This window comes from Hylobates moloch, unplaced genomic scaffold, assembly GCF_009828535.3.
Source record: "Hylobates moloch isolate HMO894 unplaced genomic scaffold, HMol_V3 SCAFFOLD_5, whole genome shotgun sequence".
In the NCBI taxonomy this organism is placed as follows: Eukaryota; Metazoa; Chordata; class Mammalia; order Primates; family Hylobatidae; genus Hylobates; species Hylobates moloch.
This window is the reverse complement of record NW_026652280.1, coordinates 52,345,971-52,373,016: the sequence shown is the minus strand read 5'-3', so window position 1 is coordinate 52,373,016 and position 27,046 is coordinate 52,345,971. Positions and strand designations below refer to the sequence as shown.

At 36.9% G+C, this 27,046-nt stretch overlaps 1 protein-coding gene across 2 annotated transcripts in view; it reads right to left on the bottom strand.

The window, feature by feature from the left end:
* CHST9 (carbohydrate sulfotransferase 9) overlaps positions 1-22,629 on the bottom strand; it is a 287,688-nt gene extending 265,059 nt beyond the window's left edge. For both annotated transcript variants that reach the window (XM_032152597.2, XM_032152598.2), the window contains exon 1: positions 22,457-22,629. The gene's annotated coding sequence lies outside the window, so the exon portion shown is untranslated. The remainder of the gene's footprint in view (positions 1-22,456) is intronic.
* Between the last annotated feature and the right edge of the window lie 4,417 nt (positions 22,630-27,046).

Here is a 27,046-nt window from a genome sequence, read left to right as displayed (position 1 = left end):
TCGTCATGTAGTTCTTGAGCCTTGGTTTTCAACTCCATCGGGTCCTTTAAGGACTTCTCTGCATTGGTTATTCTAGTTAGCCACTGGTCTAATTTTTTTTCAAGGTTTTTAACTTCTTTGCCATGGGTTCGAACTTCCTCCTTTAGCTTGGAGTAGTTTGATCGTCTGATGCCTTCTTCTCTCAACTCGTCAAAGTCATTCTCCATCCAGCTTTGTTCCGTTGCTGGTGAGGAGCTGTGTTCCTTTGAAGGAGGAGAGGTGCTCTGATTTTTAGAGTTTCCAGTTTTTCTGCTCTGTTTTTTCCCCATCTTTGTGGTTTTATCTACTTTTGGTCTTTGATGATGGTGACGTACAGATGGGGTTTTGGTGTGGATGTCCTTTCTGTTTGTTAGTTTTCCTTCTAACAGTCAGGACCCTCAGCTGCTGGTCTGTTGGAATTTGCTGGAGGTCCACTCCAGACCCTGTTTGCCTGGGTATCAGCAGCAGAGGCTGCAGAACAGCGGATACTGGTGAACAGCAGATGTTGTTGCCTGATTGTTCCTCTGGAAGTTTTGTCTCAGAGGAGTTCCTGGCTGTGTGAGGTGTCAGTCTGCCCCTACTGGGGGCTGCCTCCCAGCTAGGCTACTCAGTGGTCAGGGACCCACTTGAGGAGGCAGTCTGTCCATTCTCAGATGTCCAGCTGCGTGCTGGGAGAACCACTACTCTCTTCAAGGCTGTCAGACAGGGACATTTAAGTCTGCAGAGGATTCTGCTGCCTTTTGTTTGGCTGTGCCCTGCCTCCAGAGGTGGAGTCTACAGAGGCAGGCAGGCCTCCTTGAGCTGTGGTGGGCTTCACCCAGTTCGAGCTTCCTGGCCGCTTTGTTTACCTACTCAAGTCTGGGCAATGGCAGGTGCCCCTCCCCCCAGCCTCGCTGCTGCCTTGCAGTTTGATCTCAGACTGCTGTGCTAGCAATGAGTGAGGCTCCATGGGCTTAGGACCCTCCGAGCCAGGCGTGGGTTATAATCTCCTGGTGTGCCGTTTGCTAAGACTGTTGGAAAAGTGCAGTATTGGGGTGGGAGTGACCCAATTTTCCAGGTGCCATCTGTCACCCCTTTCTTTGACTAGGAAAGGGAATTCATTCCCTGACCCCTTGTGCTTCCTGGATGAGGCGATGCCTTGCCCCGCTTCGGCTCACACAAGGTGCACTGCACCCACTTTCTGACACTCCCCAGTGAGGTGAACCCTGTACCTCAGTTGGAAATACAGAAATCACCCATCTTCTGCATTGCTTATGCTGGGAGCTCTAGACTGGAGCTGTTCCTATTCAGCCATCTTGGCTCCACCCTTGTTTCACACAAAGTTTTATAAATATGGAATGCAGACAAAGGAGTGATAACTAACTTTAAACATCATAAAATCTGAAATGAAAGTTTTTTCATAGATACTAAAAAGAAGCAAGATGTTGTTTGCTATAAAATCCAGGAAAGGTTGACCAGGTTGCCCAGAAGAGGGAAGGCAAGACAGAAGGCAATAGATTATCAGAACAGAAGCGAGGCAAAGAACACGGGGACAAAACAAAACAAAACAAAGTAAACCAAAAAGTTAAAATAACTATATGTTAGAGCCTCAGAAAGATAAGAGAAAATATTGGTTCCACCAAAAGAGGAAAGGCCCTATGTTTAATAAAAAGACAAGAAATCAGAAAGAAAAAAAAATGCTTTTGCAAATGAAAAATATAACCAAGTAAAAAACTCAACATATGAGTTGGAAGATAAGGTGATTCTTAGAAAGTAAAGAAAAAGGAAAAAAAAGATGGAAAATTGAAGAAAAAAAAAAGCCAGGAAATTGGATTAATTTAAGAGATTTGACATCTAAGTAATAGGAATTTCAGACAGTTAGAAGTGAGAAAACTAAATGAAGAAGACCATTAATGATATAATTCAAGAAAATTTCAGGGAACTGGAAAACATGAGTTTCTAGATCTAAAGAGATCACTCTGAGTACTTAGCAAAATGGATAAAAAAATAAATACACCACGGGACATTGTCTTGACATTTCAGAACACTGGTAATAAAGAAAAGGTTCTATATATGTTGTCAGAGAAAAACAAACAGATCACATGAGGAGGATCAAGAATCAAAATGGTGTTAGACTTGTCAGTAGCAACACTGGAATCTAGAATAAGGCAATGGAGCAAGAATGCTTTCAAAATTCTCAAGGAAAACAATTATCACTTAAAATTCTATTAAATGCTACCAAATTCTATCAATGTGTCCATCAAGGTTGTGTGTGTAAAATAAACATTTTCAGACAAGTTCTCAAAATATCTACCTCTCGGAAAGTTACCAGAGGACATAACAAGGCAAGGGAGTTAGATGAGAGGAAGAAATGGGATGCAGAAACCTGATCTGAAAAAGGAGAGACAGAAAAGAAAATTTTGATTGGTTGGAAGGATGACAGCTGTGTAACAGGTATAGAGGGCGAGCATTTCAAATTGGAGCAGAACAGATGCTTGGGAGACTGTTTGGAAAGATAAAACTGGCAGACAAGGTGGTTTGTCTTAAAATCTAGACAGAATATTCAGACAATGATGAAGAGCTTGCTTGGATAAGTGATACAAACTTAGAACTTTGAGCAAATGAAAGAGTAAGATGCTATTAACTTCAGGGAAAATAGAAAATGCAGAAAAGGAAAAAATCAGATGAAGCTGCACAGCTAAATCATGGATAACATTTACATTGTCATGATAATGAAAGCACTGACTCTAAACAAAATGGCATCACTATAATGGAAGAATAGGAGGGTTGGAAGGACCAGGACATACATGTATGGTTGAATGAAGAAGGAAAAATGACTAAATCCTCTCATCCCATGGTGGGAAGTCAGTAGATAAAGCCTAAAACCAAAATATCAAGTTCCAATATAGATATCGTTGAGAGACAAAAGTAAGCACCAAATATAAAAGTTCACATGACTCATAACCAGCAGAGCCAGAATCCAAACATAGGCTTGTCTGTCTCCAAATTACATTGTTTCTGTGTCACCTGCTAAGAAAACTTCCATAGCGATGCCAAAATTATGAAATGTATCAAAAATTTGTTTTAAAGGAGTTAATTTTTTATTAGTTACAAAAGGGGTTGACTAAATAAATGAAAACCTAAGTAACTTAGTGCTACTATCTTAAGAAAACATTGCATTTTCTAACACTGGCAAATAGTTTTTCATCATTAACCCACATCTAAGTGCTTACAAAAGTGGACATCCACACTGAAATACCACAGCCACATAGAACGTCCTTTTTTAACGGCTTCAAGTTCTTGCTATCAAAAAATATATCTTCTGAATTCCTGACCCTTTTGTGACATTTTACCTGCAGACTATTTTGAAAGGTTTCACAATCCTGGCTTCCACAGTGGTGATCTTTGCTTTTTCAACCTTTCTCTTTCTTCTGTCTTGGAGTGCTACCCTTCTTTCTCTTCTCTGCTTAGTCCTCCAAAAAATGACCTAATTTCTCAAACAGGAAATCTCAATCTATATTTCCAGTTCCAATAACTCATCTGTTCTGGTCTCATATTTCTAAATGCCTACTAGACATTTTCATTTGTATATTCCACCATTTCTCACACTTCTTAAATTGTCCAAATTTCTTATGCTCACAAACAAGGCTCTTCCTGATCTAGCTGTTGATCACTTCGTTAATTTTATCATTCATACCTCTCCCTCAAACTCTACTCTCCAGCAAAACTAAACTATTTAAATTCTTAAGAACTATCTGCAGTCTTTTTTTTTCTCTGGACACATGAACACTCTCTCCTTTCTTTTTAAGATCCTCCACCAACCTTGGGCTGATCTCTGTTTGTTCTGTAGAACTCATCTTTGAAGTGATGCTCATAGAATCCTCCATGCCAAGGACAGTGCCTTAGACATAGTGAGTGGAACAGAAATATTTATTGAATAAAAAAACAAAAAGACTCTTGGGTAGATGATCTATTTCTAGATAGTCTCTTCAGTTCAACAGAAATAAGGGTGCTTCATTAATCTTTCTTAAACATTGCTTTTTAACTATTTTTCATTTGCCTATGTAGGGGAGGAAAAATTTTTTCCTCTCCTGTTTTAGGGCTTTTTTCTTTTTCAGATGGACCTAATAATTAAATTGGCCTAAGACAGATCAACAGGAGAAAAACATACACATTTATTTAATGTAAGTTTTATGTGGCACAGGAGCCTTCATAGGGAAATGAAGACCCGAAGATGCAGTCAGTGATGAACATATGTACTGAATTAGAAAAAGAGTAGGAAATTAGGAAAATGTGACACGGCAAAGGAGCTAGGGGTAGAGTCCTTAATTCAGAGGAGAAATGGCTAGGAGCATAAGGATTAGTCTAAGTTTGTTTGCACAGATTTTCCTGGGCCTCGACTTCTTGTTCTTGATGATAGTAAGAGTGACGCTTTCCTTCTGGTAAAGGGAGGACATCTTTCTCTTAGGAATTTCATCTCCTGCTTTTGAGAAACAGAAGAAAGTTCAGAGTGATCTTTTTGCACCTGCTGCTTTTCAGCTGCTTTTAACTCACCACAGTCAATTTGCCAGAGTGGCTTATTTTTAACTCTTCACCTAAAAAGCCATCAAGATCCTTATTTAAGGTGGAAAACTCTTATGTCTGCCTTTCTAGGTTCTTCATAAAGTGGTCACTATACCTCTGCAACCTAATGTCCAACTGCCCCTTCTGGTGTACTGACTCCTGGGCCTTCCATGCCCATCTCCATATCCATCAATTTGTTTTTGCTCTCCACTACATCTGTAATAGAACTTTCTACCTTTCTGATTCTCCAACCTAAAACAAATGGCTCAAGGCCGATGTCCCCAGAAAGTCTTCTTGGAGTTACTCTAGCATACTCTGATGATAACAGCAATACTTCAGTTGTCATTCATCTAATATATTTTGAGGACCTATTATTACACAGGCAGTGTTTAGGTATTGGGATACAAAAGTGAGCAGGAGAAAAGAAAGAAGTTATAACAAATTGAACATATGATTATAAAGTGTGACAAGTGCTAGAATCAAGGGGTAAGGTAGAGAATGTTGGGTAAAGGGCACAGGAGACCTCTTTGGACATTTTGGTCAGAGGAAGTATCTTTAAGAAGGTGATATCTAAGCTGCAGTCTAAAGTATGGGAAGGATATAATCATGCATAAAGTTGTAGTGAAGGAAGAGAAGTTTCCAAATAGTGAATCCCCTATGAAAATGCTCTGAAACAGAAAAGAACTTAACACATCCTAAGAACTGAAGTAAGACAGTATGGCTGGAGCTTGATGAATGAAAGCAAAGTGGTCAAGAATGAGCTTAGAAAGATAGGCAAAAAGCCTATCAAGTCCTTGAAGGCAATTCTAAAGGGAAACGGATAGGCATTGAAATGGTTATAATCAGAGGAGTGAAAAGATTATACCATTTTTTTTTTTTTTTTTTGAGTTGGAGGCTTGGTCATGCAAGTGCCCCCCGGTTCATGCCATTCTGCCTCTTCAAGTAGTGGGATACAGGACCCGCCACCTGGTATTTTTAGTAGAGATGTGGTTTCACTGTGTTAGCCAGGATGGTCTCGATCCCCTGACCTCGTGATCTGCCTGCCTTGGCCTTCCAAAGTGCTGGGATTACAAGTGTGAGCCACCGTGCCTGGCCTATACCTATGTTTTATAATCATTCCTGTTGCTGTAGGAGGAATACACTGAGAAACAAAGAAGCTAATTAGGAAGGAGGCTATTATAATCTGCAAATACAGATAATGCTGATGACCTGGCCAAGGTAATACCACTAGAGATAAAAAGAAGTGACAGAATTTGAAATTATTTTTTGAGATGACATTTATGATATAGGGAAATTTTTGAAGGAGTAAATCAAGAGGTCAGTTTTGATCTTGTTTAATTTTAGATATTAATGAGAAAACCAAGTAGAGGTATCATGTAGGCAGTTGAATATGTAAGACAAGGTCTCTGTGGTAGATAGAATTATGACAGAAACCTCAATAGTCCTCTATAATCCCCTCCTCTTGAATGCAAACAAGACCTGTAATTCACTTCTAATGTATAGCACATGAAAAAAGGTAAAGAAATTTTACAGAAATAATTAATGTTCTTAATAAGTTGACTCTGAGTCAATGTAAAGGGAGATTACCCTGGGTGAGGCTGACCTAACCAGTTTAGCCCATTCAAAGAGGGTCCAGGACTTCCCTGAAGTTAGAAATATCTCCTGCTGGCCTTGAAGAAGCAAAAAACTACATTTTGAACTTCCTATGGAGAGGGGTGTCCTCTAGGAGTTGAGGCCATCAGTCCTATAGCTGCAAAACACAGAATTCTGCCCACAAGTTCAAGCTTGGAAGATGACTCTGAGTTTCGGATGAGAATAAAACCCAGTCAATAGCTTGACTGTAGGCTTGTGATATTCTCAGCAGAGAATCCACTTAAGTTGTTCCCATACTGTTAACTCATAGAAACTGACATGATATATGTATGTCGTTTCAAGCCGCTAAATTTACAGTAATTTATCACACAGCAATAGAAAACTAATACAAGCTCACAGGAGAGGTCTAGGCTGAATACATAAATTTAGAAGTCATAAGCAGATAGATGATCACTACACTTTGATTACAAAATTAAATTTACTAGAAATATAATTCTAAACTTATATGCACCTAATAGCATGGCATCAAAAAATATATGGCAAAAATTGATAGAACTATAAGAAATGGATAAATCCATCATCAGCATTTTAAAATATACTTCTTTCAGTATTTGATAGAACATTCAGACAAAATTAGCAAGAAAATAAGAATATTTGAATAACAGACTTAAAAACTCTGTGTAATGGACACACATAGTATACTATTTCCAAAATGGAGAAAACATATATTCTTTTTTTTTTTTTTTGAGACAGAGTCTCACTCATCGCCCAGGCTGGAGTGCCATGGTGCAATCTCGGCTCACTGCAAGCTCTACCTCCCAGGTTCATGCCATTCTCCTGCCTCAGCCTCCCGAGTAGCTGGGACTACAGGCTCCTGCCACCATGCTGGCTAATTTTTTTTGTATTTTTAGTAGAGACGGGGTTTCACTGTGTTAGCCAGGATGGTCTCGATCTCCTAACCTCGTGATCCTCCCACCTTGGCCTCCCAAAGTGCTGGGATTACAGGCTTGAGCCACCGCGCCCAGCCAGAAAACACATATTCTTTTAAGCAGCAAGAAGCAAAACCAAGCCAAGCAACATATATCAGCAGTATGAGTCCATTTTTATAAAAGTCAAAGACAGGTAAAACTAGACAAGATTTGCTTGAGGTAGGTACATATGCAAAACAGGGGAATCCTTAACACAAAAATCAGGAGGCTGGTTACCTCTTGAAGAGAGAGAATGAGAGGAGAACACAGAAGGTATGCTGAGACAATGCTAAATTCCCTTTTATTTTCCTTATTCTATTTCCCCCTTGCAATAGGTGGGATATGAGCAGAAGTCATACACACATCTTCAAGGCCTGGTCCCTTAAAACATCCTATAAAATTCTCACATTATCTCTCTTTCTTTCATCTGCAGAGGAACCAGGGGATGACTTTGAGGCAGTGAAAGGTGGCAGAAGTGCTAAATGGAAGTAACCCAGATCCCTGAATGACTTCATGGAGCAGAATTTCTCCACTGATCCGCATGGAATTGTGTCATCAATGTGAAACAGGCCTTTATCGTATCAAATGCCTGAGATATTTGGTTGGTCAAATCTCCCCTGCTTAAGCAGTTAATCTCCCCTGACAAAAGTAGGACACTTCAAATATACTGGAAAAATTCTTTCCCTTTAGCGTGATAGTGAATACATGGCTATTTATCTTTTATTATTCTTTAAATTGTCAATATATGTAATTTTACTTTAAACATTAAATAAAATATTTAATGCAAAAAATTGGCAACTAGAACTCTGAAACTTCTGCTATTGATGAAGTAAAGGTTTTTTTATTCTACCTCCTTTTTTTGAAAAAAAGGAAACAAAAATACCAAGTATAAAAACCACTAACTGTCAAGCATACCTGCTAAATTGTGTAAAATCTAGAGGAAAAAGAGAACAAGAATCGACACATCTATCCTCAAACCTTGAGCTGGATATAGATTTTTGTACTAATAATATCAGTCCCAAAAGGCTGTCCAGCAAATCTTACTGGAACAGTGGGACATAAATAGGTTATAAGGAAGGTGTATGTTTTCCTACTGAAACTCAGAATAATTGGGGACATCAGGCTGAAGAAAATAGCACACTCTCCTACCATTTTTATTAGCTATGTAGTGGTCTCCCAGATGAGGGTGCTGTGGAAGAAAAGAGAAAAAAAGGCCATGACTACAAAATGACAACACAGTGTTAGGGGCTTTGCATGTTTCCAACTTCAGGGTAAGTGAAATAAACTTGGTGACAGAGCATATTCTAAACAAGACCCACACTGGAGCTGTAGGCTCCCCGTGTACAACACCTCCTGCCATTCCACATCATTAGTCCCCTTCAAGAATGGAAAACAATCAAAAAATGGCTTATGGACTAGAGGCGCAGGAAAGAGGAAAGGGTGGGCATGGGGAGGACATGGATTAGGCACAAAAGAATGCAGGAGGTAGCATTACATGAATCCTCCTTGAAGAAACTCCTTGATCATGAAATCTATTTATTCACAAAATAAACTAAAATAACTCGGAGAGGAGTGAAAAGACTGGTTTTGTGCACTGATTACATTTAAATATGAAAATATGAAACATAATATAATAAAAGTGTAACCAAAATCTAAAATGAGGAAAGGAAATTGAAAGATTCTATATTTCATTTTTATTTTCCTAGTATACAGTAAAACTGACTTGGTGGGGAGGGTACAGTCCTATGAAGTACTGTAAATGTACAAGGTTTATAAAGAAAACGTGGCTGTTTTACATTTTATTTTACCACGAAAGTTTTTTTTCTAAACTGGTCAGTAAATACCATAAAAGGCAAAACAAAAAACAAAACAGTTAATCATTGAGTTCTACATGCAATATCAGGAATACTTCTCAGGTAATCATTAGGTATTTATTTATTTCCAATAATTATGATTTTCAATGTAATTTTGCTTACTTCTGAAGACAGGTTTTATAGTTCTACTTTGCTATTTCTTCTATGATTGCAATGTTTTAATACATGCACAAATAAAACAGCTTCACTCTCCATTGTTTTACTTGTCCTTTCTGAGACTTTAGGTAAAATGACCTATTAAATATCATGAATGAAAAATGGTTATGTACTTGGTCTAGAGGTCTGCATTCTGTTTGCAGGGAATTCAAATATACTTATAATATCTAGAATTATTCCTCAAGGCACAGTCTTTTACATGGATTTATTATCAAAAGATTCCATTTGTGCAAAGTCTTATTATCATATTTGTATATTCAATAAACTTAGAGTACAAATAGCTTCCAGCTAATAATTACCTCCACAAATTTCTTTCATAGCTGTTTTCTTTTAATGTCAAATTCTGTATGGAAGTCCACGTTTCATACTGCTATAAATTCAAACAACTTTTAACTTATGTTATTCATGGTCTTGGAACTTTTAAAAAATATCTGAAATAAAAATGTATTAACAGTTTAATAAGATAACTAAATGCGATTTTACCCAGTTTTCTTGGGTGTCGAAATTCTTAGCGGTATGAGTGTCCTTTGTCTTACCACTGATATAAGTATGAGTAGCATGGGAGTGGGAGGGGGATAAGGGTATGAGAGCAAAGCTATCATATTATTACCTTTATTTTAAGATAATCAGTACTTCTTAAGAACATGCTCCATCTCCACAACAATTTATTACTATTTTCTTCTTATTAAAACAATATCAAGTTTAAACTGATTACTAATATTTGTCTTAATATAAGCTGAAGAAGAAGTGTAATTTTCTTACTAAGGAGATTCCATCATACTGAATTTGAATCTCAAGATAGTGTAGGCTAGCAGTATCAAGAGACCAGTTCTTTCTGATTTTTTCAGAAACTCAAAACTCTCCCTCTTTGCTATTATTTATAATTTATCAACTTACTATATGAAATATGAGGGGAAATAACTATCCATATTATTATCTTTGGTTTATTATATTGTACATTAAGATACATGATATATTGTATGTTAAGATATAGGAAGAGCTACATGTTTTCTTTTTATCATATACCAAAAGGCACCACTCTACTTGCTCTGATTAAGTTACCATACATATCTGAAGGAGCCCTAAATATTATCTTAGTACCATGCAAAGTATTCCTACAGGGACCTGATTAGAAATATTATATCATATGCTTTTACAGTATGAGGAATATTTTAAACATTTATTTTGAAGTTAAAATTTTCCCGAAGAAATAAATTTTTATTTACAAATTTGTAAATATTTTTATTTAAACTCATTTACTTTGTGCCTCTCATAGAACCTGCGCTTGATGGATATTTGTTGACTAAATCGAGAGCTTTGTGTTTTGATATTTGTATACCTATATTATTGGGCTGTAAGTATCTCCTTCTAATATATTAGCACTAACAGTGCTTGCCAGTCTTCCTGAAGTTGCAGAGTTGAGAATCACACAGGATCCTAAATCTCACTGTAGCCCTGGCCAGATCTATTCTACACTGAAACTGAATTCTGCTAGGTTGTAGACATTTGAGTGAAAATCATCAGTAATCTCATACTTTGTTTTGTAGGTGAGCACCAATGTTTAGGAAAGACATGGAAGAATAAAACGCATATTGCCATAGATGACTCATTTCCCTTTAAAATTTCTCATGTCTGAAAGTTCTCATATATAACTGGAAAAATGAAAAAAATTATTTTATCTAATACATACTGATATTATCATATTATGTATTGTCTCCTATATTGCCTGAAAGATATTCTTCTAAGGATAACTTTTTCTTTAGTGTTTATATATAAATTATGGAATTATTACAGAATGTTGAATTGAAGATATTTAGATACTTTGGACACTCTGTTAATTAAACAACTTTCAAACATTTAAGCTCACTTCAATATATAAAAATTATTTTATCCTTTGGATAGCTAACTTAAAATCATAGGATATTTTTTCTAATTTTTATTTTGAAAAATGTCTAGCCGACAGAAAATTAGCAATATAATGAGTGGTATATAATCTCTTTATCTAGATGTAAAAATTATTAACATTTTGCCATAATTATTTGCCTATTTCTCCCTTTCTTATACTTAAAACATTTCTTTTCGCTGAACCATTTGAAAGTTGCAGACATGAGATTTCACTTCTAAATACTTTCAAATATATCCTCTCCCTAAAGACACATTCTTCCATATAACCCCAATATGATGATCACACTCAAGAAATTGAACGAGGATGTAATACTGTTATATGAGCTATAGCCCAAATTCACATTCCTTCCATTGTCCCAATATTATCCTTTATAGATTTTTTTCATCCAGAATCTAATCAAGAAGGATGGATGTCTTGCAATTAGTTGCCAGGTCTCCTAGTCTCCTTTAATCCTGAACAATATTTCAGGCTTTTTTTGTTAATCACACTGACATTTTTAAAGTGTCCAGGTTAGTTGTAGTGAAGAAAATCTATCAGTTTAGATTTGCCTGATTGTTTGTTTCCTCATGATTAGACTCAGGTTAAACATTTTTAGCAGAATACTTCAGAAGAGACTTTTGTGTCATTCTTCATGTATCATAAAAAAAAAATACATGATTTCAGTTTGTACTACTTCTAGTGATGTCAAGTCTGATCATTTCATTAGCTGGTATCTGTCAGACACCAACCATAAAGGGATGTCCCCCCTTTTCAATTAATAAGCAATCTGTGGAGTGACACGTAGAGATAATGTGAATATCCTGTCCCCATCAACCATTCACTCAATGGCGGATGACTTCTTTATTATTCTTCTTATGGTGGTTGCAAAAATGTGGCTCTATTATTTCTTTTTCATTATTAGCTTGTATTCTTCAGTGAAACAGAGCCTTTCCTTCTCTCTACCCAATCTGTGCATTCACACACTCTGGGTTCATGGATACTTTTCTTAGTCAATGTGCTCTAATCCATTACATACATTATTACTCTTTATGTACAAAAGATCCCAAATTTGGCCAGGGAGAGTCTTTTAAATCCGGCTATGTTCTTCTGATGTGCCCTCATTTGTTTTTGAGCAATTCCTTGCTTTCTGGGACAAAATGTTCAAGAGTTTCCCCTAAATTAGTTGAACTAAAGCAAGAAGCCTTTAAATAAAAACAGTGCTAACCCAACTCAGTTTAATGCAGCATTTTGAATTTAGTCACGAATGTTAGCATAGTATCTAAAACATAGTAAGTGCCCGTCAGTATGATATATGTCTTCCTTAACTATTTTATACCTTGTTTGAATCTTTTGTGCAATTCTTAAAAATATAAACCTTTAATTTATAACATAGACTTTTATATTACTTTTTCAATTTCACATATTATTTTCTTATTTTAATTTTTGTTCTCCTTTGTCTTCCTTATTTTCATATGGGGGCCATATGAATAGGTAACTTTCAGAGGATTTTCGTTTTCTTCAATGTGGTGAAATCTTAGACCACTTCTTAATGCCAGAATGTATACAAACAGCAGAGCATAAAACCCCCATAAAGTGAAGCCTTTTAAAATTCCTGAAATTATCAAGGGATTCCATATGTCACAGGAAGTAATATAAAGGCATGCCTGGGCATTTATTTATTTTGGGGGGTGTAAGAAATTCAACAGACCTGCCTTACTTTCTAAATAAATGTAGCACCACCCAAACCACATGTAAATTATGGAGAAGAAAGAGAAATAGACGAACAAGGAGTATGATATTTGGAGAGGTCACAAAGAAAAAAGTGGGGAATCATAGCTTACAAGCTTTCTTTTATTTACTTATTTATGTATTTTTTATTAGAATGTGAGGGTGGCTATGTGCGTGTGTTTGCATGTGGTACATGTGTACAACTTTGTACATGTGGAGTTAGAGATGTTCACTCAATATTTATTCAACAAATATTTATTATACTTCCTCTCTGAAGCAGGCGTTGTATTTGTTAGGAATACAAGGACCATCAAAACCAGATGGATCCCTATCTTAGTGGTTAATTAAATAATTATACAAATAAATGTGAATTTGCAACTCTTCTAAGCACAATGGATACAGATACATAAATGTGTATATACTTATATGTATTTTATAGAGGTATTTAATTCAATTTAGGGGTAAGAGATGGTTCATTTGAGGAAGTGACATTTGAGTTGATATTTTCAAAGTGTTAACTAAGAGTTAACTAGGGAATGCTTGAGTTTGTGTTTTTAGGGGATGGGGGGATGGGAGAGAGCTGGAATGTTAAGGCAGCTTGAAGAAAGCCAGCCAGCTGAAGCTGAGGGAAGAATGGGAGCATCCAAAGAGATAAAAGTGGAGGAGACTGTCCTTGCTGGGCTACAAAAATCATGTGCTGAGTTTTGGTCTTTATCTTAAGCAAAGCAATGGTAATTCATTTAAGTGTTATCAGTGGTTGGAAGGTGATAGTTATCATATTTGCATTTTGAATGCAAATATAATATCCGGTATCCCATTGGGGGATGAATTTGGGGTGGGGAACAAGGCCAGGAGATCAGTCACAGAGACATTGTTGTTTTCTACACAAAGGATGGTGAATGCTTACACTTGTGTGATGGCAGAGGCAGATTTTTGTAATTAATTTTGGAGGTCAAAATCAAAGCCTTGGTAATGGAATTGAAGGAGAAGCAATGTCAAGATTAAAACCAGATTGGACTATGGGAACCCTGCACCTTTGAGGTGAGATGAGCAGAGATCAGGAGTTTGATTTTGACATGTTTCATTTGATGTTTCTTTAAGATAGACAAGAAGAAATGCCAGGTATATGAGCTGTATCTACAAGTGGGCAATGTAGAGGGACTTTCTGGGCTGTGATTATGTTTTGTAGAGTGCTCTGCATTAAATATATATCAATAATCTCAAGGCATTCTTACTGGATAGTACTTGGTATATGTATGTTGAGAAACCCCAAGGTGAATCAAAGGTCTGAGGTATTAGATGAACAAGCTCTGGTACCTGGGATTTCAGTGATTTTCAAATTCATTTCTATTCTAAATGCTGTTCTAATTTCCTGATCTGCAAAATCTGAAAAAATGACTTTGCCAGACTTTTAGCAAGTAGCAAGTGGTGTATTTATAGGCTGAAGTTACAAAAGTGATCATGCAAGAGGAGGATTAGTATTCAAATTATTTAACAATCAGCACAATTTGGACTCTAGCTACAAATAACCAGTAAGACTATACCAGTGTATCTAGCTGAATGCCAGCCCTGCTGGAGTAACAAAATCTCATTCTCTGATAAGAAAAATTCCTAATAGAAAATAGAGTGCAAATGTTAGAAGGTAAAATGGTGTTGATAGTTACTGCTTTTTGTCCAAAAAATGTCACTAAGACCTAAGCATTTTTTTAATAACTTGAGCAATCGATCTTTTGGGGAAAAAAATTACCCTCCTTCTAATTGACTGTTCAAAGAATCCTGTAAAAAAACTAAATTAATTTAGATGATCATTTCTTTAAAACTGTGCCTATTTAATTTTAAAATGTATTCATTAAAGTATATAATCAACATCATTATTTTACCTAAATCCTTACAGACTATATTTGCTTAAAGTAAGCTAGACCTATAGGTCACCACTTTAATTCCATCTGTGAAAAGAAAAAAAAAAGAAAGAAAACAATAGAAATGACCACAAAACTAAGTGGAATTTTGGGCTTCTTGGTACTGAAATTAATGGAAAAGTAAGTAACACATTCTTCATTTCATCCACAGTGTCGTCTTACTTGGTTTTCCCATTTTCACATATATCTAGTAGAGGCTTCTGAAATTTCTTTTACCACATTAGCTGGGTATATTTTTCCTTTTCTTAACCATATTCTTTAGGGTTACAGAGTTCAGTTTAGGGTAGCATTGAAGTACTATAGTAAAAGGAGCCACTCTGAACAATGGGAGTGGAATGTGTCCTACCTGTTTACTCTGACAAAGAAGGTTTTCTCTTATATAGCAGAGTTAACAGTACAAAGAGGAAGGAGGGTTTTACTTTCACAATCTTTCCCTCTATTCCATACAAAAATAAAAAGCAGAATAAAAGGCAGATATTCCAATAAAATTTCACTGCCTATATAGATCTTTGTGCTGTTCAAATGAAAGAAACACCTTATTTTCTTTATCGCCTCCCCAATCCAACAACTTCCATTTCATCTTCTCTGAATCCCCATTGCACCACTATACTCGCATTAGAAATTGTAACAAAAGTAGACCAAATAAAGTTAGGGGTCAGTCTGAGGTTGAATGTTGGGCCATTCAACAGACCAAGAAGCTTCCAGTAAGAATGAACAATACACAGAAAACAATCACAGATCAAATTGTGTTCTGTACAATTGCTGTATCCTCTTTGTAGGAAAAGCTGCCTCTCTTGATTGGGTAAAACATGCCCTTCTGTGTAGAGAATTTTGTGATTGTGTCAAAGCAATTGGTTGTTCACACACATACACACCACACACACATATTATTGACTTCAATCTCAAGTGCTGCGCTTACATTAAAAAGCTTCTTTCTTTAAAAAGAATAAGATATACAATGGTCTAAAAACATGCAATGTGGACCCTGACTGGGAAGTAATCTAAGAAAAAATATCTCACAATTTGATACATTCAGGATGTTGTAGCCAATACTCAAATGACATTTCATATTAACTCTTCATTTTCAAGAGCAGATCTTAAGTTACAGTCCAGTAGACAGAAGTAAGAAAGTTTGAATTTCACTCTCAATTTCCTCCTTGCTTCTGGGATCCTACACCCTCCTGTATGTTGCATATATGAGTAATCTTCAAAACCCTCTAATCTCTCTGCAAATACTGTATATGCACAAAGAGAAGAGATGTTGGTGTGCTTTTAGGATGTCAACAGTGCACAGGTTAAATACCTCTGAAACAGACAAAATTGACCACACCCCTTCCCCTCAACTTCTAATATGCTAGCACAGAATGCATCTATCACAAGCAATATAACAAAATTCTAATACAGCAGTTTATTCGGGTTGGTAATAGCTTTTGGGCTTTTACTATAAGCATACTACATAGCACGTTGTTTTGTTGTATAACTTCCAGTATTGGACTAGTGCAGTTCTTTTTTGCCTAAGCATGTTTCAAGGGCATTAAAAATATAAGCCTTAATAATACCTCCTTTCCTGTTTTTTCAAAGCCTAAAATTATGTGTGTATACATATATGCTTTCATAAATATGCACATATATACATATACATACATGCATACATGTGTGTGATAATGTCTGTCTCTCTCTCTCTCTCTCTCTATATATATATATATATGAAAACTTTCAGTGCTTTATGGAGATATACATTTAAGCAAAATTAAGGCCTAAGACAACTAAAATATTATCCAGCATGTACTTCAGTTTGTCACCACTTATTGTCACCAAAAAAGATAGATTCCTAAGAGAAATAAGGACCAGAAGAAGTGAATTTTTATAAAGGTGACAGTAACAGAAAAAGATTAGAACATGACCCGCTTGAGGGCAGTGAAGTCTGTGGTTCAGGTCCATTACAGCCAGTGGATCAGTGAACAAATGGAATGGTCCTACTTAAAAGAAGTAAAGATAGATAGGTAGGGGCACGAAAAATAATCCATGCCTACATAAAAATCTTGGTTATCTAGCTCTATGGCTCTCATAATAGCAAGTAACACCCCTACAGAATATTTTAGGTAGGACTGGGTACGTTCAGGGTTGTCACAAATTATTGGTGGTGGTAGTAGTGGTGTGCTATTGGCTTTTAGTGTATATAGGGGGAGGCAGTCCAATTTAATGAAGAGTTTTTCTAAAAATATTCCATATAAAGTTTATGTGTCCTATTGAACTAAATGTTATGCATATCAAACTGTAGAATCTGGTACATAATTATAATTGAGAATTTTATTTACATTCCCACCAAAAGCCGAGCAATTTACAATAATAGTTTAATTATTTCATGTGCTCTATTTTCTAACTCTATAATTGATAGACTATAATGTTGATAGAAATTAAACTTAAGACTAACTCAGCACCAAATCAGTAATTTTTATTTTCGAAGTATTTTACTTATTGATAATACGGTGAGTAACCTGCATCTCTTGAAATAGAATTCACATTAGTAACAACATGGAAATGTTCCAGAAAGTAATTTTGGGATTTTAGTGGAAGCATATCAATGGTATTTACTCTCTCATTTGCAAAATATCATATTTTAAAATTTTCTCCACTCCAAGAGTCTATATTTGACTTGCCAAATTTTCCCTATACCATTAACTTCCTTCTTCCGGTTTTCATCTACAAATAAGTCTGAGTTGTTAGTATCTCAGCACTAGTTTAAGTCTATCCTCATTCTTTCACTTTTGCGCACTTCTTGCACGGGATGTCTTCTGATGTTTTATTTGTCTTAAATTCAAATTTATTCATCATATATTCATATAAGCGCGGACTTTACTATGTGTCTAGTGAAGTTATCCCCGAGCATTAGTAGTGAAATACACATTACTTTTATTTTATTAGTTTTTAAAAATTACAACTATATACTGTAATTATTTATAAATGACTTTTGAGGATAATAAGGGGGTAACCAAATATTTGTTTTTAAAAAAGAGGACAGAGTCTGAGAGGGTCAAGGATCACAGTCTGGTCCACGATGACTACTCAACGCATGAGAGAAGACAGCAAATCACAAGCCTTCTACATATACCTCTGAACTGCTTCATTCCATTACTATCACATATTAGTTGATACTGTGATGGCCAGAAAGAGTTAACTCCCCTACCTAACTAATCTAACTTTCTAAGAGGTAGCTGGATGAGGAGTCAGGAGACCCGGTTTCTAGTTTCTGCTCTGCCACTACCAGTGTGACCTTTAGCAGTTCATCATGATCACTGTAGTTCCCCATTATTTCTGCAACTGTAAAATGAGGACACAGGAATAAATTACTTTTAAGGTTCTTTCCAGCTCTATTAAAAAATGCATAATCTTGATCCTAAGACTTAGGCACTGATAAGAAGAAATGGATTCCTTTAATAAATGTATGTAAAATTTATCCTGTGGGTCTCAATTATATTTCCAACCACAATATTTCTTTTAAAATATTCAGTCTAGTCAAGTCTTTAAAAAATGCCATGCCTCATAAAAAAGGAAAATGTTTCCTAAAAAAAAAGCATCCCTACACTTTATGTAGTGAGCATATTTATGATGAGAACATAGTCTCTATTCTGAAGGGTACATCTACTTTTCTATCACCATTCTCCTTACTTCTATAAAAGTTACAGTTTGGCTGTGAATATTTGAAATAAAAATGATCTTATCTGCTTTTCCCATCATATATTTTTGGCAGTTCTAACCTTCCACACAGAGGTTTTCTAAATTCTAACAGTCTACAGAACTAACAATTCAACAAAATCTATGTCCAACTAAAACTGACTATAAACAAGATGTTTAATGCTATGGTATGAATCAGCTTCTTGCTCAAGTAACTCATCTACAACCAATTTTGCCCTAGAGCTTTTGAAAAACACAATAGAAATCTGTTAAATTGGCAGTCTTGCTGAACTTCAGCTATTTTATCTAGTTTGGTCCACTGTAACAATAATTGAGAGGTTCTCTTTGATGAAATGTGTTTTTGATTTGGAGCATAGGTATAGAGATGGAATGGACCAAACCCCTTACTTAGATGGCTTCTTGCTATTCCTTCTCTTGGAAAGGACATATTAATATATAAGGCCTAGGAATGCCATTTAATGCCAAAGACATACGTATGCTTTAAGAAAACACTTAAAAATGCAGTGTATTAATAGTAAGATGCATACATTAATACATTCTTATTTGATTTTCAGGAGCAACCTATTATCACTTCTTAAAATATATTAAACACTTCTGTTACATGTAAAGTGGGATTGAATTTCTCAAACTTTGACTATAAGACTTTCATTTTTGCTGGGAACGTATCTAATCCTTAACACATATTCATTAAACAGGTATACAATCTGGGAACGTATCTAATCCTTAACACATATTCATTAAACAGGTATACAATCAAGTCTTGCTTATCTTTCTTTGAATTACATATGATTTCCTGCAAAGTTTTCATACTAGGTTTGCTTACTTCTGCCACCCAGCTCGTTTCTGGGCAGTCTGCCCATCTTCCCCGCCTCCCCACAAATGGGTTTTGGTGTTTGAGGTATGAAAGCTCATTTAAAAATTAACCTAAACACAAGAAAATAATCAGAAAGGCAACTTGCCCACAATAACAATGAAAATCTTTTTTAAACCAAACATGCAATACATTCCAAAGACAAACACAAATGACTTTTTAAATAACCATGATATTACATTATCTTTGCCTCTATTTCTTTTATTAACATGAATAATTCAGAGTATTTACTATACATGGTGAAACTGTTTCTCCTCAATAATTCATTTTTAGTATACAGAAAAATAAGATGTAACATGTTCTTATGTAATATCCAAAGGTTTTAATTAGACTATATTTTTAAAGGCAACTTTACTTTCAAATTATCTGTAGTTTGGGTTTATTCTGTCCAAAGCCATTCTTTTAAGTTAGGAGAATCTTAACGCTTTCAGGGCAAAGAGCAGTATAGAACAGTGTAGCCGGTGATAATGTTCCACTTTTTCTTGGTTCCTGATAATCTTCAAGTACATATCAGTTATTTGCAAAGTGTGAAAAAGATCATCACTATCTTTTTCCTCAAAAAATATGAAAATGCTTTGGGACCTTGCACCCATATTTGAGTGAAAAGAATTTTCCTAATGTGCTGGCTATGCTAAAGGAACAAAGGATTTATTATGTAATGTAATTTTGAATGATAAAATACCATAATATTGAAGTTCTAATTAGAGCAAACACCCCTGAATGGGAAACCTTTCTTGGATAGGGAACTGAATATCTCAAATCTTGCTTTATTGATGACATCAACCAAGCAAAGAGTGTGAATCTATCTGCTGATTACATCCCAACTCATCCAGATTCCCAAATACAAATATAAAGAACACTATACAAGTAAACATGTTGTTCATATCCTATCTCACATCCTATGCTATTCTATGCAATACTGATGTGGGAAACAATGTGTATTTCTTAGGTTTACTGAATTTGGAGTTTGTAACAGTAAGTTAGTCTCTTATTTTGTAAATTCTTCCTTGGAAGATGTTACACTCTCCTGGAAACCATACTAAGTTTCTGAAGTCACAGGGCCTTTTAATGCACTTCTTCAGAGCATCAAATGCTACCCTTGTGACCAGGAAGAAAGGAAAAGAAGGTCATCAGGAGGGCCCTGCGGCTGCACTAATTTCTAGCTTCTCTCTGTTAACAAAAAGGTGAGGGGTAGGGGGAAAGCAATCAGATTTTTACTGGAGTATACACCAGCCTTGGCCAAGTGCTTTGAAATTTTTAGAATGTCTTCTTTCATTGAAAATAAAAGAAGCAGAGCTTATAGTGTAATAAGCCAAACACAACAGTTACTGAACTTGAGTCAACATTGGATACCATTACGGCTTTCAGGATAGTCATGGGAATGTATGAAATGAGTAAGTATGTTTTGATACCTGTGAAAATAAAACATTGTGTTGTAAGTGAGTGGGAGAGAACAGATGGTTGGTAATGATTTAAAACATTTATGTTTTTGGACTATCACCAAGCCTCTGTATTAAAAATTATGGTGTTTAGTTAGTACATACCAACGTCTATATGCGAGGTGCTCATTTTTTGGAGGACGGTACTGTAATGAAGGAGATAAAAACCAAATGAGGTAAGAGGAACATTTTTCTCGTTTTCTGGGGGCATTCAGTTTGTGCTATTTCTTATTGACTATATGCAATCTAAATGTTTTCCATATGATGAGAGGATTTTAATTTTTCCTCAATTACTAGTCAGCTGTAAGTGCCTAGGAATCATATTCTGTTTGATCGTATGGTGTAGAATTGTAATATTGTTTTGTAAATTTGATTCACATTGATTGAAGCTCTTACACCCTTTGAGCAATAATAAAAAAGTGGTAGTTCAGGATGCTCTTGCCCATGAAAAACAATAGCATTCACCTTATCCTCACGTTGGTTGGCAGGCATATGGTGTTATGATTAGGTACTGGAATTAGCAGGTGCCAGGCAACTGAATCAGAAGACAGATAAATACTAAATATGGTCACACTGCATTTGGGTGTGTATATGTGAGTTGAAAAGAGGCCCATGTACTTCAAACCGAGAGGAATAATAACAATGTAAATAAAATTGTACAAAGATAGATTAATGCAATTCTGAGGTTAAAGTGAAGAAAAATAAACATTGGTAATACTCTCAATTATCAGAAAAACTGCGAAAAGGGAGTCCTGTTAAGCATCCACGGCGTTTTGATTTGGATCTGATAGCATAATAGGGAGAAAAAAGTCACACACACACGTTGTATATTATTCACTTGCCATCGCTTTCAAAACGCTGGGGATTATTCAGGCACAGTATGTTTGTGGGAGGGAGCTGGGGGTGGACCGCAGAGAGAGAAAAAGGAGGAAGGCCTGCAGCTCTAGACTTAGCACCTGTGAACTTAGTTGGAAATAACTCCTGACAGGCATCAACCATAACACCTTCTAACAGAAACATGCTGATAGGCAGGATGTTCAAATGGGGCAGAAGAGGGAGCAGGTAACCCCGTGAAAGTAACAGCAGCAGAAACAAACACACCATTCCTTCTCTTCCCAACCCACTTGCAGCCCCTCCTCATATCGCCCCTCCCAACCCCTCTGCTCTGGCCACGATCGCACCTGGCCTCCCTGTCCCCCTGACTTCCCTCCCACCTCGCCCGCAGCCTGCGCCTGAGCCTGAGCCAGGTCGTGGAGTTTGAGACTGACGCAAAGGAGGCACCCTCGCAGCAGAGATGCTCGTCTTTCTGCCAGACACGCTGGAGGACCGGACAGACTGGCAGCAGAAACTAAAGACTGTTCCTGCCGTCCTCTTTCCAACCTCTGCCTGCCCCAAGCGGGGTCTGACCCCGGAATCCTGGAGTCCAGGGTGCCCCGCCAGGGCGCAGGAAGGCAGCTCAGGTAGCTGACAAGTTCAGGCGGCCGTCCTTCTCCAGCGCCCCCTGAAAGTCAGGATCCCCTCCCGCTCCCGCCCCCCACTTCCCGTCCTCCGTCCATTGAAGTGAAGGGAAGTGGGTTGGAATACTGGAGGTGGGGGAGATCGAAAAAGGAAGAAGCCTCCCGCGTCCCCAGCGGCGAAGCACCTGGAAAGGTGAGGGAGCACGTCCCCGCCCACCAGAGCCCGCTCCCGGCGCGGGTACCCAGCAGCGCCCCATCATCTGGCCCCTCCAGTGCCCCCAAGCCCCAACCCCAGCCCCAGCGCGGTTACCTCGCGGGCCGCCGCCCGGCGCTTGCAGGTGCTGCTGTTCGAGGAGCGCAGCTTCTGTGGAAACTTCCCCGCGCTCCGGGGCAAACTCCCGCGCACTCCTGGCAGCCGTGAGGTGGCTGAGAGCGGAGCGCAGCGCCGGGAGCGGGGACAGCTCGGAGTCGGGCACTCGCCCTGGCCCTGGCCCTGGCCCTCCCGCGTCCGGCCCGGCTGGGGCTGCGGCGCCGCCTCCGCGCCCGTTCCCGCCCGCGCCCGCGCCCCCGCCCGCCCGGGCAGCTCCGCCTCCCTCTTTTTCTCTCCCTCGCCCCCGCTGCCCGCCCTGCCTTCTCCCGCTCTGCCTTTGTGGCTGTCTCGTCCCCTCTTTCCTCTGACTTTCTGGCCTCGCCTCCACTGGCGACTCGCCCTCCCTCCCAGCCCCGCGTACCAGGGCTCAGGTGCTTCCCCATGCCCAGCTGAGGAAGTGATTACCTTCGCAGTTCTTTCCCAATTCGCCCTCTCCTCTCCCCTGCCCTGGGGTCTTCTCCTAGCTTTTCTAGAAACCCAGTCCTGAGGGATACATCCATAGGTTAGAAGGCTGTCGCAAACGTTAACTCCAAAGTCAAAATGTGTTTTGCTTTACAGACAGGAGGTGATGTTCGTTTGTTGGTTTGTTTGTTTGTTTTAATACATCAATTATAATAGATCAATAAAGTGCTTGTTGTAAGTACGGCTAAGTTCAGCAGCAGGTTTGTGTAAGCCGGGGCTCCCTCAAAATGAGCATAGTACCCATTTATAATGTTCAAGACCTAGGAGATTTCTCAGGCCACGCATTTCAAAATCGGACAAGCTGAAGTTGGCGGTTTTAAAGAGCTTTGCAAAGACCAACACTAGAATAACATTTTTAGATTATTAAAGGAAACACCAGGCTTTGGGAGGCCCAGGTGGGAGGATCACTTGAAGCTAGGAGTAAAAGGCTGCAGTGAGCTCTGATCCTGCCACTGCCCTCCAGCCTGGGCAACACAGCAAGACCTTGTCTTGAAAGAAAGAGAGAGAGAGAAAAAAGAAAAAATAAAAATGGTTCATTAAGGTTTAAAAATTAGTTCTAAACATTATTCTAGCAACAATTTGACCAAACTAGGGCAAATAAAAATAAATGAATCCTTGATTGCTTATTTTGCATTCAGATGATTTCTATAAATTAACAAAGAAAAACTCAACTATTTTTTAAAAGCATTAACTAGTTAAATCCACCTTATTACGACATTAGAATTTTGTTGTTGTTTTTGCTGAAACTGAAATATTAGCCTTATGCATTTCCAGTAGGTCTTATTCTTATTAATGGTTTAGGAATAACACATCTGGTAGTAGTGAACTTTGGTTCTTTGAAGAATTACCATTATAGGACTTGTTTGCCTGATGCTGGTTTCTTTTTAAACAGAACCTGATTTATTATTCTGTCACAAGTGTTTTATTTTCATGAATTTTTTAAAATTGGGGTAAAAACCACATTTTTATCATTTTTAATGTACAGTTCAGTAGTGTTAACATACATTCACATTGTTGTAAAATAGATCTTCAGAATTTCTTCATCTTGCAAAGTTGAAACTTTATCCATCAAACAGCTCCCCCTTTTCCTGTCCCATCTAGCACTTGATAATTACCATTCTACCTTTTGCTTCAATGAATTTGACAATGTTAGATCTCTGATATTATTAATATCCAGAATATATAAAGAGCTCCTATAACTCAACAACAAAAAGTCAAATAACCTGATACAAATGGGCAAAGGACTTGAATAGACATAAGAGTTTAATTTTTAAAATTTGTATATTTGCTGGGTTTTTTTGTTTTGTTTTGTTTTATAGATTTCTTTTTATTTCAGCTTAATTGTAAAGGAGTTTTAAAGTTATGAATGCCATATAAACACATTATTGAAAATTTGGAAAATTGAAAAAAAGTAAACAAATCATTCCACAAGCAAACTATTGTAATACAACTTGCTGATTTATTATTAACTTTTAACCCAAAGTCAGTCCTTCATATAGGGAAGATCCTCATTCTCCAATAGAATAAATATTGCCCGAGTTGAAAGAAACAAGCTAGTGTTCTCTGAGCTGTATTTAACTGACACATGCCTGGTAGGCAATTGATGAGCGCTCCTTGAATGAACTAACCATCTAACTTACTTGCTCTTGGTTTGGTTCCCTGTGTATCCATCCATGTTCTAGGAATTCTTGGAGTTGGTACTATCCATTATATCACAGCAGTGAGGAAATTCAGACCAACCTGATAATATATGAACATTACTTCTAGGCTGTTGCAAGACATGCAAATTTTGTGGCCTGTGCCTTCTCAGAAGTTGAGCAAGAATATCATTAGAACTGTATTTGAATACAGTTCTATGCTCAAAATGAGCATAAATTGAAAAGTTTTAGTAGCTAACGGGGGAATTGGGCACAGTCAGATCAACTTATTGAATTTGCTTGATTGATGAACTACTAGACATTGCTAGTCCATTATGGTGTTTTCCAGTCTTTAGAATCTATTTTATTCACTTATCTATCACAGCAAATCAAATATTTGGAACTGTGGCTGTCTTTCATTCCTAGACCTCTGTTTAAAACTGATTTTAAAAATTTGAAGAATTACTATTATAGAAAATTGAATATTTTTAATATCCAAGGTTGATGAATAAAGGATCAAAAAAATTACCTAAAATGTATACCAAGCACCAGTATAAGATGCATGTTCTCATGCCATTTGACTGGGAGTTATATTGTTATGTGAAAATATTACCTTTTAATTTTGTAAACTAATTTAATTTTACACAGTGAATTATTTCTAAAACATTGATTCACAGCATGTTTCTAAACTCTCCAGTCTATTAATTTTGTTTAGTTCTTTCAATTTCTTAAAATGTTTAACTATTGACTGTTTCTGGGCAAGTGTGAAGCTTACAGATCATTGATCCTTTAATGAATAGGTTAGTAACAATTATGGTCCATAAACGTGGTTTCTGCATCAAACCTCAAGGTACATTCAATAGCAAAAGTGCCTTTGTAGAAGGAAGACTTCATCATTTGGAAAAGACATACAATGCTGATATCGTTAGACTAAGCACAACAATAAAGTTAAACTTAACTTTGAAAGTATAACTAGTAGTATAAAGAATGACTTCAGTGAGCTGCTCACAGAGATGAAAAATGTGTGTAAGGTGACCTGGGGTAGAGAGGTAGGAAAAGAGTAGGAAAGGATATTTTCCTGGTTTCCTTATGTACCAAAAAAAAAAAAAAAAAACTAATTTAAGGTATCAACATGACACTGCTAAGGGATACTTCTTGCTATTTTTGAGTTTACGGTTTTCTCTAATCATGCAGGTGTTAATGACGACTTGGCTTAATGAATGGCCAAAGTCAAAATTCAGCAGAAATGCATTTAGCACAATATGTCAGGTCATGTGGGTGTTGCAAATACCTCTAAACCTTCTTATTTATGGCTCCAACTATTTTTTGAGGGAAAGCAGGGATATATTTATCTGGGAAGAGATATTTTTACACAAGTCAATAGAGGATAGTCCAGTAGCTACAGTAGTTTCCTTTTATTTTATCTTGCTTTTATTCTGCAGCATAGGAGTAAAACTAGAAAAAAATGATAGAATGCGATTTATGCTGATTCCTGGTCAAGTGACCACAAGCCGGCCCACTGAACCAGAAGAAAAGAATAATAGAACTCTTGAAAGAGAAGATAAAACCCACTGTATCCGGATATTTCTGGGAAAAAAAAATAAAAACAAACAACTATTAAAAATTTAAAATCACTTTTAGAAAGCGTCCATTAGTGCTATGAAATAGAGTCTTGGAGAACAGGATTTGTTCACATTAAGTTGGGCAAGACTTCTCTTCCTGGGCTCAGTTTCCTCATCTGCAGTGCAAGAGGTCATTGAAGTCCATAAGCCCCAAGGATCCTTCTGGTTTCAAAACTCCCATGACATCTCATATAGAACACTTACCTTGACAAAGCTCTTCAAGTCATTTTCACCTTCACATATTGATTTATCTGTGTAGTGCCATTTAAAGTGAATTCTAATCAGGAAATAAAAGGCTGATTTCTTCAGTAGAAGAAATTGACAACAAAAAAATGTGAATACAAGAGAGAAACAAAGATCTGATTACCAGAGGTCTATCTATAGGATACAGAATGTGGCATTGTACAACGTAAAAATTCCTTTCTGAAATTTAAGAAGAAATAATTGTAACATCAGGAATAAATAGGAAAAAGGAGAAAGCATTAAGATTTCCCAGTCAAGGAGAGATATGGAAACATAATGATTTACCTCCTGCCATAGCAAGCATGGTATAGCAAATTTTATAATTTTGGGTAGATCAAAATTATTGTGTGATGAAGACATAATTAAAAAAGATTTGACTCTGTCTTTAACATTGTTTAAGGAAGGTATTATTTTCTTAAAAATCAAGAACAAATCAAAGACCAAATATCTATAACTAAGGCACAAATTAAGTGTTCAGAAGAATATTGGGGAGAAAAAGCAGAATGCAAAGGGAAAAATGCCTTATGGTAAGAGCATAGGATTAATAGTAAATGAGGAAGAATTAT